Source organism: Erinaceus europaeus, chromosome 15 (assembly GCF_950295315.1).
Source record: "Erinaceus europaeus chromosome 15, mEriEur2.1, whole genome shotgun sequence".
Classification (NCBI taxonomy): Eukaryota; Metazoa; Chordata; class Mammalia; order Eulipotyphla; family Erinaceidae; genus Erinaceus; species Erinaceus europaeus.
In genome coordinates this window covers 7449536-7463853 of record NC_080176.1, presented here as the reverse complement: position 1 = coordinate 7463853, position 14318 = coordinate 7449536, and positions in this window count along the sequence as shown.

Genomic DNA, 14318 nt, shown 5'->3' with positions numbered 1-14318 from the left:
TGCCCTATCTCCATGATGCCAAGATGGCTGCCCACCTCCCATGACTCCAAGATGGCTGCTCTGCCTCCCATGAGAAAAGGGAGATAGAGAGGGAAAGAGAAAGTAAGACACCTGCAGCCCAGCTTTACTGTTCCTGAAGTTTTTCCCCTACAGCTGAGGCCTGGGGGCTTGAATCCAGGTCCTTGCACATGGTAACATGTGCTCTTAACCACCACCCAGGTCCTAAATAATTTTTTTTAATGTAATTTATGGGAGTCAGGCGGTAGTGCAGCAGGTTAAGCACACGTGGCGCAAAGCACAAGGACCAGCATAAGGATCCTGGTTCGAGCCCCTGGCTCCCCACCTGCAGGGGAGTCCCTTCACAGGCAGTGAAACAGATCTGCAGGTGTCTGTCTTTCTCTCCCCCTCTGTCTTCCCCTCCTCCATTTCTCTCTGTCCTATCCAACAATGATGACATCAATAACAACAATAATAACTACAACAACTAAAAAAAAAAGGGTAACAAAAGGGAAAATAAATATTTAAATTTAAAAAAACTTTAAAAAATGTAATTTATGTTAGTATTTTATTACCAGTTTACAAGATTACAGAGGCCCAGGGTCACACTGTGCCCACCACCACAGTTCTGTTGTCTACCTTTCCCATCATTTTTTAAAAGGAAGAGCTACTATTGGGAGGATATTGGGCTTTCTTACCTATTCATTCACTCAGTAAATATTTCATTACCTCTGTGTGTTGGGTGTTGTGTTGGATGCTGAATTACAAAACAAATGTGTGTTTTTTTTAATGGAAAGCGGGTACATCAGGAATCCCAGGAGCCTCTGGAAACTTCTGTTGTCTATATTCACTCCATCTTGAATCTTGGCATGATGTCAGTATGATGGCTTAATTCACTGACTTAATTCTGGTGGTGCCAGGGATGGAATCCGGGACCTTGGAGAATAGGGGGTAGGGAGAGATAGCAGAATGGTTCTGCTAAAAATACTCTCCCCAGGACCACCAAAAGCCAGAGCTGAGCAAGTCTCTGATTTCCTTCCTCCCTTCCTTCTTTCGTTCCTCTCTTTCTTTTTAAAAATTTTTTTTATTTATTTTCCCTTTTGTTGCCCTTGTCTATTGTTGTTGTTGTTGTTATTGATGTCATTGTTGTTGGATAGGACAGAAAGAAATGGAGAGAGGAGGGAAAGACAGAGGGGGAGAGAAAGAGAGACACCTGCAGACCTGCTTCACTGCCTATGAAGTGACTCCCCCACAGGTGGGAAGTCGGGGGTTCAAACCAGGGTCCTGATGCCAGTCCTTGTGCTTCGTACCACCTGCGCTTAACCCGCTGCACTACCGCCCGGCTCCCTTTTCTTTCTTTTTTTGTTTTTTTACATTGTTTTTATTTATTTATTTTATTTTGTTGACCTTGTTGTTTTATTGTAATTATTGATGTCGTTTTGGATAGGACAGAGAGAAATGGAGAGACAAGGGGAAGATAGAGGGGGAGAGGGGGGGAGAGAAAGACACCTGTAGACCTGCTTCACCGCCTGTGAGGCGACTCCCCTGCAGATGGGGATTTTTTTTTTTCAACCAGAGAACCTCAAGAGCTCTGGCTTATGGTGATGCAGGGGATTGAACCTGGGAGCTGAGAGGCTCAGGCATGAAAGTTGTTCACAGAACCATTATGCTGTCTCCCTAACCCAGTGCTCTGATTTTTTTAACCTACTGAAATTCTACTTAAATGTTCAAGCTCCTTCTTTAGTCAAATGATCATTAGTGCATTTAGCCAGATTGTAATATGTCATTTATACATTTAGGTTTTTTTTCCTATTTTTTTTATATTTATTTTCCCTTTTGTTGTCCTTGTTGTTTTTCCATTGTTGTAGTTATTATTGTTGTTGCTGCTGGTGTCATCGTTGTTAGATAGGACAGAGAGAAATGGAGAGAGGAGGGGAAGACAGAGAGGGGGAGACAAAGAGAGACACCTACAGACCTGCTTCACCGCCTGTGAAGTGACTCCCCTGCAGGTGAGGAGCCAGGACTCAAACTGGGATCCTTACGCCAGTACTTATGCTTTGCAACCCGTGCGTTTAACCTGCTGCGCTACCGCCTGACTCCCTTTTTCTATTGCTGGGACTCAGTACCTGCATAACTCCACTGTTCCTAATGGACCTCTCTCTCTCTCTCTCTCTCTTCCTCTGATAGAGTGTGAGAGAGATGGGAGAAAGAGACAGCAGAAGGAGAGATGCTCACAGAGCTGCTCCACTACCGTGAAGCGTCCCCCCCCCAAGGCTGGGGGCCAGGGGCTTAAACCCTGGTCCTTGTGCATGCTAAGGTGTGTGCTCCTTCCAGTGTGCCATGCCCAGCCCCCACGCTTAGGTTTGGTATGTTACAAGCTCAATACCGCATTTTAGTTTGACATGTGATTAAAAAAAAAAAAAAAGGCTGGCTGCTTTTTTTTCTCTTGATTTGTTTTTACAGATCAGAATAAATGCTTTCTAAATGTTGAACCCAAAAATATATATTGCCAGAGGCCTATACGGTCAGATATTCTTCCAGAAATTAATCGATTTAATTTAAAAATATTTAAGGGAACTTTCATCAGAGGCTCAGATGTTAGAAACAGTATGAGATAGAAGTATCGAGGACTGACGAAAATAGCTCGCTGGACAGTGTGTAGCTGTACCGGCTATGCAACTCTGACTCATGGCCAGCTCTCACTGCACTGAAGGATGTTTCGGTGATGTAGTCTGTCTGTCTTTCTGTCTATCTATCTAAAAGTTGTTAGGGAGAAACAACATAATGAGTCTCTCATGCCTTAGGCTCCAAAGTCCCAGGTTCAATCCCACCACACTGCCATAAGCCAGAGCTGAGCAGGACTCTGCTTAAAACAAAACGTCAAAGAAGAATTAAATAATTGTACAAAAGGAAAAATTGGATGACACCCCCCCTCCAGTAAACTGAAATGTGATTTATTCTTAAAAACCAGGCTAAAGGAGTGTGGTTCAGAGGTACATTTTTACACGAGGTTAAATCCTCCCTTTCTGCCTCTGTCCATCTTTAGGTAGTTGAATTTGCCCTCCTGAAGATTGTCTCTCTTTTTTTTTAAACTAGTGATTTAATATTGGCTGACACAATTACAAGATAACAGGATTATGATTCCACACCATCCCCACCACCAGCTGGAAACTGCAGTGTTTCTCCCACGGTCACAGATACGGATTGACTATGATTTCTATAACTATCTATCTATATTTTTGCCCATTTTCCCCCCAATGGTCCTGCCTGCTCTTCTTAAGTCATACCTACACCTGTTACTACTTCCTTCCAAATGTCCTTCCTTTTTTTTTGTTTTTCCTTTTTCCTCTTCCTTCTTCAGATCCTGGTGGAATTGCATCTGGGATCCCAGGACACTCCCCAAAGCCACCCCCCTCCCGCGACCCCACCCCCCCAGATTCCACAGAAAGACACCAGAGCCTCCCCTGCTCATTACAACTCAGTCACGCCAGGGCCGCCCACAGGATGCGAATGCAATTTTCTCATTGAATTATGCGCAATCCTTCAGGGAAGGCGGCAAAATTATTTAAAACCTATAAAAACTAAAGCAACATTCTGGCTCTATATTTTAGCTTGCTGATCATTATTTAGAGTTAATCTTTTTTTTTCCCCGTTTCTTTCTGCCGTTAAATCACAGACCTATTCTTGCTCTATATCAGGCATGAGGTGGGATGGGAGGTGGGGGTGGCGGATGGACATGGGGACAGCCAGGCCAAGCGGCAAACTCTCAGGATGTTCCTTGGGGGATCTTGTGACATTTGAATCTTAGGCCTCAAAGGGTTAAGGAGGTGATTCACTAAAGCAGGTGTGTGTGTGTGTGTGTGTGTGTGTGTGTGTGTGTGTGTGTGTGTGAAGAATTAACTCCAGTGAATCACGGGTTTAAATGTGAAATAATAAAACAAATACAACGGGACAAAAAGAAGCAGGGAGCCGGGCGGTGGCGCAGCGGGTTAAGCACATGTGGCACAAAGCACAAGGACCAGCATAAGGATCCCAGTTCGAGCCCCACCCCCCACCCCCGCTCCCCACCTGCCGGGGAATCACTTCACAGGTGGTGAAGCAAGTCTGCAGGTGTCTATCTTTCTCTTCCCCTCTCTGTCTTCCCCTCCTCTCTTGGTTTTTCTCTGTCCTATCCAACAACAACATCAATAACAAGGGTAACAAAATGGAAAAAAAATAGCCTCCAGGAGCAGTGGATTCATAGTGTAAGCAGAGCTTTAGCAATAACCTGGAGACAAAAAAAAAAAAAAAAAGGAGGAGGAGAAGAAGTTCAAAAAAGACTATTTTTTAGAAGGTAGGGGTAAATAGCTTGTTGGTTATGTAAAGAGATTCTCATGCCTGAGGCTCTAAAGACCCAAATTCAACCCCTGCCCCACCATAAGCCTGAGCTGAGCAGTGCTCTGGTGAAATAAAAAGATAAATAAATAAATGGCCAGCGAGATAGCTCACCTGAATAGTGTACCTGCTTTGCTGTTTATGCACATGACCCAGGCTCAAGCCTGGCCTCCCACCTCCCCCGCATCGGTGGAAGCTTCCCTGCTGTGATGTCTCTCCCCTCTCTGTCTCTTCCTTTCTGTCTCTCTGTCTCTGTCTCTTTCTTCTTCTCTCCCTCTATCTGAAAAAGTCACCTGCAGTAGTGAAGTTCTGGTAACAATAAGAAGGAAGGAGGGAGGGAGACGGATAAATCAAACTTTAAAACAAAATTCAGACTTCTTGGGCTTCAAAAGATCCTGTTAAGAGAATGGAAAGACAAGGTACAGAGGGGAGGAAGTGTCCGTGAAGCACAGGGCTGACAGAGGACTAGCAGCCAGAGTATGTGGGGCTCTCTCAACATCCAGTCATCAACAAAGAGAAACAATCCCATGAACTTAGAGGCAGAGACAGGAATAAACATCTCCTAAAGACAGATGGCACATAAACTGGTGGAAAGAGGTGAAAACTGCATCCACTGGTAGTAAAATATAAATGGAAGCCCAGAACCATATTAACCAGAACCAACCAGACATACACACACACACACACACACACACACACACACACATACACACACACACACACACACACACGTTTATTACAAATTTTCTTTTTACTGGTGTCTGCTTTCACACACTCTGGTTTTGCTATTCAGCAAAAACAAAGTGTGTCTTGTAGCTTGCCTCTCTCTGGGTTAATATTCTAGTGGGTGGTCATGTCCTATGGTTTTCTTTCTGGGGAGTCTGGGTATAAGCATCTCTCTTTATGCAAATGGATATCACCTGATTTTTTTTATATAAAGCTACACAGGTCAGATGTTGAACTGATCAGATTTATTTTTTTGTATTTGTTTTATTTATTTATTTTGCATAGAGACAGAAATTGAGTGGGAAAGGGAAGATAGAGAGGGAGAAAGAGACACCTGTAATCCTGCTTCAATACTCGTGAAGTTTTCCTCACTGAAGGTGGGGACCAGGGGCTTGAACCTGGGTCCTTGTTCACTGCTGTGCCACAAGCCGGCCCCTAAACTCGTATAACTTAATAGAACATTAGAACAGAGAGCACAGACAGCTGAGACTCAGATAAAGCCAGTTCATCTTGAACTATCTTTCCCAGAAGCCCCACACGTCTTCCAGAGAAGGAACCCCAGTTCAGTTGGAATTTTCAATCAGGCTGAGCCAGCCCCCTTCTCCCCACCCCCAGGCCAGGTGAGGGGTGGCAGGCAGGATAAGCAGGCAGGGAGGACAGAGCTGGGGACAGGCTGTTTAGAGAAAACTTTGCAGGGAAGCCAAGGTCCACAGAACTCTTTGGAGGCTTCCCTTTCCAGCTCTGGGAAAGAAAAGTCTTGTGCAGTGACTGGGAGGTGGCTGGAACCCCCGAGAGCTGGGGGTGACTTTAAAGTGATCATGACACTAACAGCCACGGGGAAGTTGGGGTTCCAGGTCAGACTGAAGGCTCCCTCTGAGCAAAGGGGAAGCTTGGGAGGGTGTGTGGGGGGAGCTCCGTGGTGCTGACCTACTTATTGGCCCCGTAGACAAGAACAGCCCCCATGACGACTGACTGCTAACTCATCACCAGTCCAGGTCTCCTGGGTCTCACTCCACAAGAGATCTTGTTAGAAATGCAGAGTTCCGGCCCCCCCCTCGAACTCCCTAGAGCATAATTTGCATTTTAACTATGCCCTAGTGGCTAGTGGCTCTGACCCAGATGTAGCTGGGATTCCCCCTCCCCCACCGCAGATCCCACCCAAGAACCTTGAAGTGACCCACAAAGCTCATTACATTTTAATATTCAAATTCTCCTCCCTCCCAAGTTCAAAACAACTATACAATCAAGGCTGACCTTTCTAAACCCTTCCTGAAGGGTATCTGTTACTCTTTTCTTTTCGTTCTTTTTTCTTTCTTTCTTCTTTCCTCCTTTCTTTCTTTCTTTTCTTCCTCTGCTCAGGGATTGAACCTATATAACTTTGAAGCATGAGAGTCCTTTGGCATCACCATTATGCTCGGAACCCAGGCTCCCACATATGGTAAAAAATGTTTATGCCCTAATGGGTGACTATCCCCCGACCACCACCAATAATTCTAATTCAATCTACATCCCTCAGGGTTTTAGCAGGTGTGAGGTCAGATAATGGAGAAAATGACCCCCTTAGAAAGTGGACATTAAGGGGCCAGGTGGTGGCGCAGCTGGTTGAGCACACATGTTGCAAAGCATAAGAACCTGGGTTGGAGCTCCCGGTCCCCACCTGCAGGGGGAAAGCTTTGCAAATGGTGCAGGTATCTCTGTCTCTCTCTCTCTACCTTTCTCTTCCCTCTTGATTTTTTACTATCTCTATCCAATAAATAAAGATGATTTTTTTAAAGATGATTTTTTTAAATTATTTAAAGAGAGAGAGAGAGTGGACATTATCTCTAGTCTTGGCGGAAGACTTGTGTGGTTGGTGTTTTGTTCCCATTGTATACGGGGAAACTGAGATGGGCCCATGCAGTTGGTGAATAGGAGAGGGCAGGTCTTGGTCAGCCCAGGCCATCTGGACTGGCTGTTTGCAATGCTTCCAAGGCTCCTGAGAGAGAAAGTCCACACAGCGAAACCCGACACACCCAGGCCCCACCCTGGGCCACCTCTTAGCACCCAGCTCCCTTCTTCCTTGTCTTCCCTGGGTGCTCAGTGTCCAACATTGTAGACCAGGCCCCCGCCCCTTCCCTAGACAGCAGGGAAGTTGGCACTTGCCTCTGCACACAGCTTTAAGTACATACATCGGCCAATCTTTACAGAGTTCATCGTCTATAAAATCACTCTGTGCAATTCCCATACGGTTCCTCAGCACCTTGCCTGCCTCTTAGCCGGCGCCCTCTGCCAGCCAGCTAGGGCACAGCTGCTCACAGGATGCCAGGAACTCTGGAGTCACCTGCCACCGTGTGTGGTTTGCAGCAGGTGGCAAGCCCTCCGGGGGCTTTGGTTCCCTCCCCTGTCAAGGATAATCACAGTCGTTTGTGAGGAGGGTGGGAAAATGCAACACAGCTGTGCAGTGCAGGAACAGACAGAGTCTGAAGGATGCTTCCCTACTCCGTTTCCTAAAACCCTTTGTCCCCCTCCTCGACCCTGATCCCTATCTGAGTACACATTTATTAACTGAGGGGAAAGATAATTCCAGGGAAGCAACGAGATGCAAGAAAGGATGCCTTAAAGTTTCAAAATAGAGACCGGGCAGTGGCGTATCGGGTAGAGCACACATGTTGTAATGTGCAAGGACCCTAGTTCAAGACCCCTTCCCCTCTCAATTTCTCTGTCTCTATCCAAAATAAATAAAAATTTCATAAGAACTTCTGTTAATTTTTTTAAAATCTTCAAAAGACAAGATCCTAAGGAATTCAAAGCATACAATTTTTATCATAAGATATATACTTAAGGTCCAGGTTCAATCCCCCACACCACCATAAGCCAGAGTTGAACAGTGCTCTGGTTAAAAAAAAAAAAGGGGGGGGGAGTCAGGCTGTAGCTCAGCGGGTTAAGCACAGGTGGTGGGATGCATTGGATCGACCTTCTCGACCTTCCCGCGGTGCATCCCGTGAGTCCCCATTCATTGGGGAAACTGACGATCCTTCCTAGCCGACTGAATCCACATGGATCCCAGTCACTTTCAAAGCCAGCAACAAGCAGCTCCTGACAGCTTTCAACCTGACCTGTTGACTGGCTACGGAAGAAGGGCAAACGCTAGAAGAAGAAGAAGCACAGGTGGTGCAAAGCACAAGGGCGGCATAAGGATCCCGGTTTGAGCCCCCGGCTCCCCACCTGCAGGGGGGTTGCTTCACAGGCGGTGAAGCTGGTCTGCAGGTGTCTTTCTCTCCCCCCTCTCTGTCTTCCCCTCCTCTCTCCATTTCTCTCTGTCCTATCCAACAACGACAACATCAATAACTACAACAATAAAGACAACAAGGGGCAACAAAAAGGAATAAATAAATAAATATTTAAAAAAAAAGAAAGAGGGAGTCGGGCTGTAGCGCAGCGGGTTAAGCGCAGGTGGCGCAAAGCACAAGGACCGGCATAAGGATCCCGGTTCGAACCCCGGCTCCCCACTTGCAGGGGAGTCGCTTCACAGGAGGTGAAGCAGGTCTGTAGGTGTCTATCTTTCTCTCCCCCTCTCTGTCTTCCCCTCCTCTCTCCGTTTCTCTCTGTCCTATCCAACAACGACGACAACAACAATAATAACTACAACAATAAAACAACAAGGGCAACAAAAGGGAATAAATAAATTAAATTAAATTAAATTAAAAAAGAAAGAAAAAAGAAAAGAAAGAAAGAAATATACTTAAAGGCAGGGGTAGATAGCATAATAGTTATACAAACAGACTCTAATGCCTGAGGCTCCAAAGTCCCAGGTTCAATCCCCTGCACCACCATAAGCCAGATCTGAGCTGTGCTCTGGTAAAAAAAAAAAAAGAGAGAGAGAGACTTCAAAGTAAATAAATATGTAAAACTATTTAAAATATGTATTTATTTATTCTCTTTTGCTGCCCTTGTTGTTTTATTGTTATAGTTATTATTGATGTTGTTGTTGTTGGATAGCACAGAGAGAGATGGAGAGAGGAGGAGAAGACTGAGAGGGGGTGAGAAAAACAGACACCTGCAGACCTGCGTCACTGCTTGTGAAGCGACTCCCCTGCAGGTGGGCTTGAACCGGGATCCTTCCGCCGGTCTTTGCTCTTTGCGCCACCTGTTAGTACACACGTTACATCGCTCAAGGATCAGTATTCAAGCCCCGGGTCCCCACCTGCAGGGGGAAGACAGGGCTGCAGGTGTCTCTCTGTCTCTCTCCTTCTTAACCTCCCCATCCTCTCTCAATTTCTCTCTATCCAATAATAAATAAAAAATATTTTAAATATATATATATATATATATATATATATATATATATATATTAAGAAAAGAAAATAAATGAAGATATATCAGGAATTGACCTTTGTTGGGGTTGGAAAACTCAACTCAAACTAGTTTTTAACACAGAAGGGACTTTATTGGGCATTGTGACTGACAGAGACAGTGCGAGGATAGCTTCTGAGATAACGGACCCAGGGTGGGTTACCCAACGTGGTCCACCTGCCCTCTGCCTTTTTTTTATTGTAGTTTATTTACTTACTATTTTATTTATTTATTTATTTATTTTTCCCTTTGGTTGCCCTTGTTTTGTTGTTGTAGTTATTGTTGTTGTTGATGTCCTTCATGGTTGTACAGTACAGAGAGAAATGGAGCGAGGAGGGGAAGAGAGAGGGGGAGAGACAGACAGACACCTGCAGACCTGCTTCACTGCCTGTGAAGTGACTCCCCTGCAGGTGGGGAACCAGGGGCTCCAACCAGGATCCTTGTGCCTGTCCTTGTGTTTGCACCTTGTGTGCTTAACCCACTACGCTACCGCCTGACTCCCTGCCCCACTGCCTTTAATGAAGGCTGCTCAAAAACAAGGCTGGAGCCCACAGAGGACACAAGATTGCTGCCAGATGCATCTGCCTGAGGACACAAGATAGCTGCCTTGAGGACAAGAGATTGCTGCCAGATGCATCTGCTTGAGGACGTAAGATGGCTGCTAAATGGCTCCTCTTAAGGACACAAGATGGCTACCAGATGAATCCTCTGGAGGACACAAGATGGCTGCCAGTGAATCTGCTTGAGGATACACGATGGCTGCCAGGTGGATCTCCTCAAGCACACAAGATGGCTGCCTGGCGCTTACAAAGGCTTCCTCTCTAAAGGGCAAAGAGGAATGTGGGAGGTATGTTTCTCCAAGTAGTTGTCAACTGTGTCTCTCATCTCTTTGGCCGTCTCTGAGCCAATCACTGGAGGAAAGGGCTGTTCACTAAATCCAATAGGAGCTCCTCCCAGGAGCTGTGTCTAACCCACCCCCAATCTCTGAGAGGCTATTGGGGTTCCTTTCATTGTGAAAATACATATTCAAGTCTGGACCTGTGACATAGCTCACTTGGACAGTGCGTTGCTTTGCATGACCAAGGTTTGAGCCCAGCCCCCACCTCATTGAAGGAAGCTCCAGTGCTGTGGTCTCTCTCGTGGTCTCTTTCAGCCTCTCTGCCTTGTCAACCAGGAAAAAAGTTGAATGAAAGGAAGGAAGGAAGGAAGGAAGGAAGGAAGGGAGGAAGGGAGGGAGGAAGGGAGGGAGGGAAAGAACATTCAAGGCATACATTGAACACCTCTCTGAATAGACTGAGAGAGGAGATGAAAAGCTGGCTAAATCATACCTTATTCATAGTAAAGTCCCCTTTCTCTGAACAATTTTTGTGAGATAAATGTTATCATTCTGTGGAATCTAATTTCCTTAGAAGTACCCACGGGGCCCACACAGTCAAGGCAGCTGTCACTGTCTCTTAGAATATGCCACCCAGAGGCTCTCCAGGGAAGTCTGTCCAGCAGGTGCCATGAAGGCTGTCCATGATGTCCAATGACAGTGATAATTTGTGACTAACAATTACTGGGGAGTACTGTGCTGAGTACTGTGCCAAACATTTCATGTGCTGATTTTTTTTTTTTTTTTGCCAGGTTTTCGTGCCTCTGTGTGGCCACTCTTTCCTCTTTTCTGGAATAAAGTCAGTCATCAAGAGGAAAGGGGGAGATAGAGAGGGAGAGAACGAGAGACACCTGCAGACCTGCTTCACTGCTTGTGGGGTTTGAACCCAGGTCCTTGCACCAAGTGATGTGTGCGCGCTTAGCCGGGTGCACCGCCACCTGGCCCCCACCCTCTTTCTCCCTTCTGTTCAAGATACAGTATCATAAGAATCAGCATCTTGCTTCAAAAGTACCATTTCCCCGGGGCCTGGCACGGACGAGGGGGTGTCGCCACTGAGCTCAGGGCTCACCCCATGCCAAGGACCTTTGTTTGTTGTCACCTGGCCTAGCTTTCTAATCTCTTCCACACACTCCACCCAGGGGTTCTGATTCAAGAAAATCAAAACTCAAGAGATGGGAGCCAAAGGCTGCCTCCCCCACCCCACCCCCTTTCTAAGCCACCTCCATAATTTAAGGAGACATATGCCCAGCACCACTGGGGGGGTCAAGCCCGAGTCATTCAGCTCAGCCCACAGGAACACTGTGCTATTGATCTCTCCCTCTTTCTTCCAGACAGCCATGAAAAATGACTAGCAAAAATTCATCCTCTCTCTCCCTCTCTCTCTCTCTCTCTCTCTCTGGTTAAACTTGGGTGGTGGCATTCAAGGACTCCCCGAGACGTTTCTCTCTCTGACAGCTTTATGGAAACAATAGCTGCTGATGTTAAATGTGTCCTCAGATGGGCAGGTCTTTTTTTACTGTGTGTGTCCCCATAAAAATGATTGGTTCTAAGTTGTTATTCTAATATTGCTGTAATTGTAACACTGGAGCTGACAGCCTCTCAGGAGAGGAGTCTCCAGGCCGGTGGACAGGGGCACAAAGTCCACAGTATCTGTGTTGTTAGAGAGACGATGGGAGGCGTGAGGCAATGAATGAATGAATGAACAGATAGCATTATAAAAGATGAGGAAAGCTGCCTCCTGGACAGCCCTCAAGCCAGGATCCAAAGCTCATGGTAGCCCTTGAGGAAGAGGAAGGGACAGAGGGCAAAGGAATCAACTAGAAAAATAGTGAGACATACCCCACCTGCAGGGGGAAAGCTTCACAAGTGGTGGAGATGGGCTGCAGGTGTCTCTCTGTCTCTATCTCCCCCCCACCCCTTCCTTCTCAATTTCTGGCTGTTTCTATCCAAAAAAATAAAGATAATTAAAAAAAAAGAAAAGAGAAGAAAACCAGTGAGACACAGAGACATAGAGGGACAGGGGGGATGTACACAGAGGGGAGGAACGAAGCAGTAGGTTCAAGCGGCAGAGTCGGGAGCAAAGAGTGTTGTTGAGGTGGTCTGGTGTCGGGCTGCACCGCAGAGAAGAGAGCGGACATCCAGAGCAAAGGGGTACACAGATCTTTATTATAGGATGGGGGGGGAGGTTTGGTTCAGACCACGTGGAGCCAGCCAGCAATGGCCGACCACGGGGGGAGAGCAGGGAGCGAGACCTCAGAGAGGGAGAGCCGAGAGCCCAGAGAGAGAGAAGGGAGGGGTGAGGGGGCTTTTTATTGGGCGACAACCAGGGGTGACGTGTAGGGCCAGGATTGGTTGAAAGGGGGCACTCTAGGATTTAGCGGGGCATAGAAAAACCTGGGGGCGGAGCCAGGATTGGTTGAAAGGGGGCACTCTAGGATTTAGCGGAGCATAGAAAAACCTGGGGGCGGAGACTGCATCAGAATAAGTCCTCAGCAACATCTCCTCCTATCCCTTTATATCTAAATGGACACAGTAAAGAAAAATGGAGCAGGCTTAAATGTTTTAGAGGAATGCCATGCTCAGGTGGGAAGATGTAGGACTTTCTGTGGAGGAGGGAAGGCTTAAATGGCTGCCAACCTTGTGAGATTTATGCGTCTTCCTGTGCTCAACCCCTCTTTAGAGAGAGAGACTTACCTGGAGAGACTCATCTCATAGGTTTAAGCGCAGCCTGCTCAACCATCTCTTCACAATATCTCTACATCTTTTCTATCTTTCTACCTAGTAATAGCATAAGATGTACAAAGTCTATAAAAGACTATCATGGGGCAGAAACCTTTTGGGCATAAGCCTAAATGACATAACAAAATAGGAAGAGATAAGTAGGGGAGAAGTAAAAGCCAGTGTGGTGTGAATGGAAGGATTGGTGTGTAAAGGAGCATTCCCTGTTTGGGTGGGGAAAGGGGGAAGGGTACATAATGAGGGGGAGGCGGGAGGCATGACCCACCAAACAGAGGGGCTATTTGGCATTGTATAGTCCTCAAGGCAACAGTCTGTAAAGTCTATGAATTACTCAGGATCAGTCTATGAAAAACCAGCAATGTGAAGGGAAGGAAGCTGCTGTAAAATTGTTTAAAGTGTCCGAAGGGTATACCAGCAAGTCCGATAGAAGTCTCAGTCCAAAGTAAGCGACTGGGGGAGAAATGGCAGGGGATGAAATGCTGCATGAGGAAGGTCAGCCTCTGGAATTCTGCTTTTCTGTAGATTGTGAGCTGGAACCGCCAAAACGTGACAGGTCAAAGCAAAAGCAGGAAAGGCAGACAGGCAGTAAAAAGGTTCTGTCCTTGGAGTCTGCGAATCAGATTCTTCAGATCGCATTGAGTGACATCTAGGGTTTCGGGGGGTGTGCCACGGTAGTCGTGCCATCTAGTGAGTGACGTCAGGGTGTGCAGGGGTTCAGATGGTTTTTCCGGGATTCCTGTAAAGAAACACAAACAATCTGCTTCTCGTGGTTAGCAGGGCATCTGATTTGAATGCTTTATAGAAGAAGAGGTTTGGTGCCTTGACCAACTGAGTATTGGGGGATGTATCTTTCCTATTCATTTATGATTACATTTTATATTATTTGTCATGGTAGTCAGCCGTTTATCTGGAAGGTCCTGGGTGATTCATGGGGAAAAAGACCTTATCTTTTAACAAAGACTCTAAGGTGTAGGGAAGCGGGAACTATCTTATCCCTTTTTTTTTTTTTTTGTATCTTGTATCTTGCCTTTTGTTGCCCTAGTTGTTCTTGTTGTAATTATATTGTTGTTATTGCTGATATTGTGGTTGTTGGATAGAACAGAGAGAAATGGAGAGAGGAGGGAAAGACAGAGGGAGAGAAAGATACCTGTAGACCTGCTTCACCGCCTGTGAAGTGATTCCCCTGCAGGTGAGGAGCCGGGGGCTCAAACTGGGATCCTCAAGCCAGTTCTTGCTAAACTCGCGCCACCACCCGATTCCCAGGAACTATCTTTTA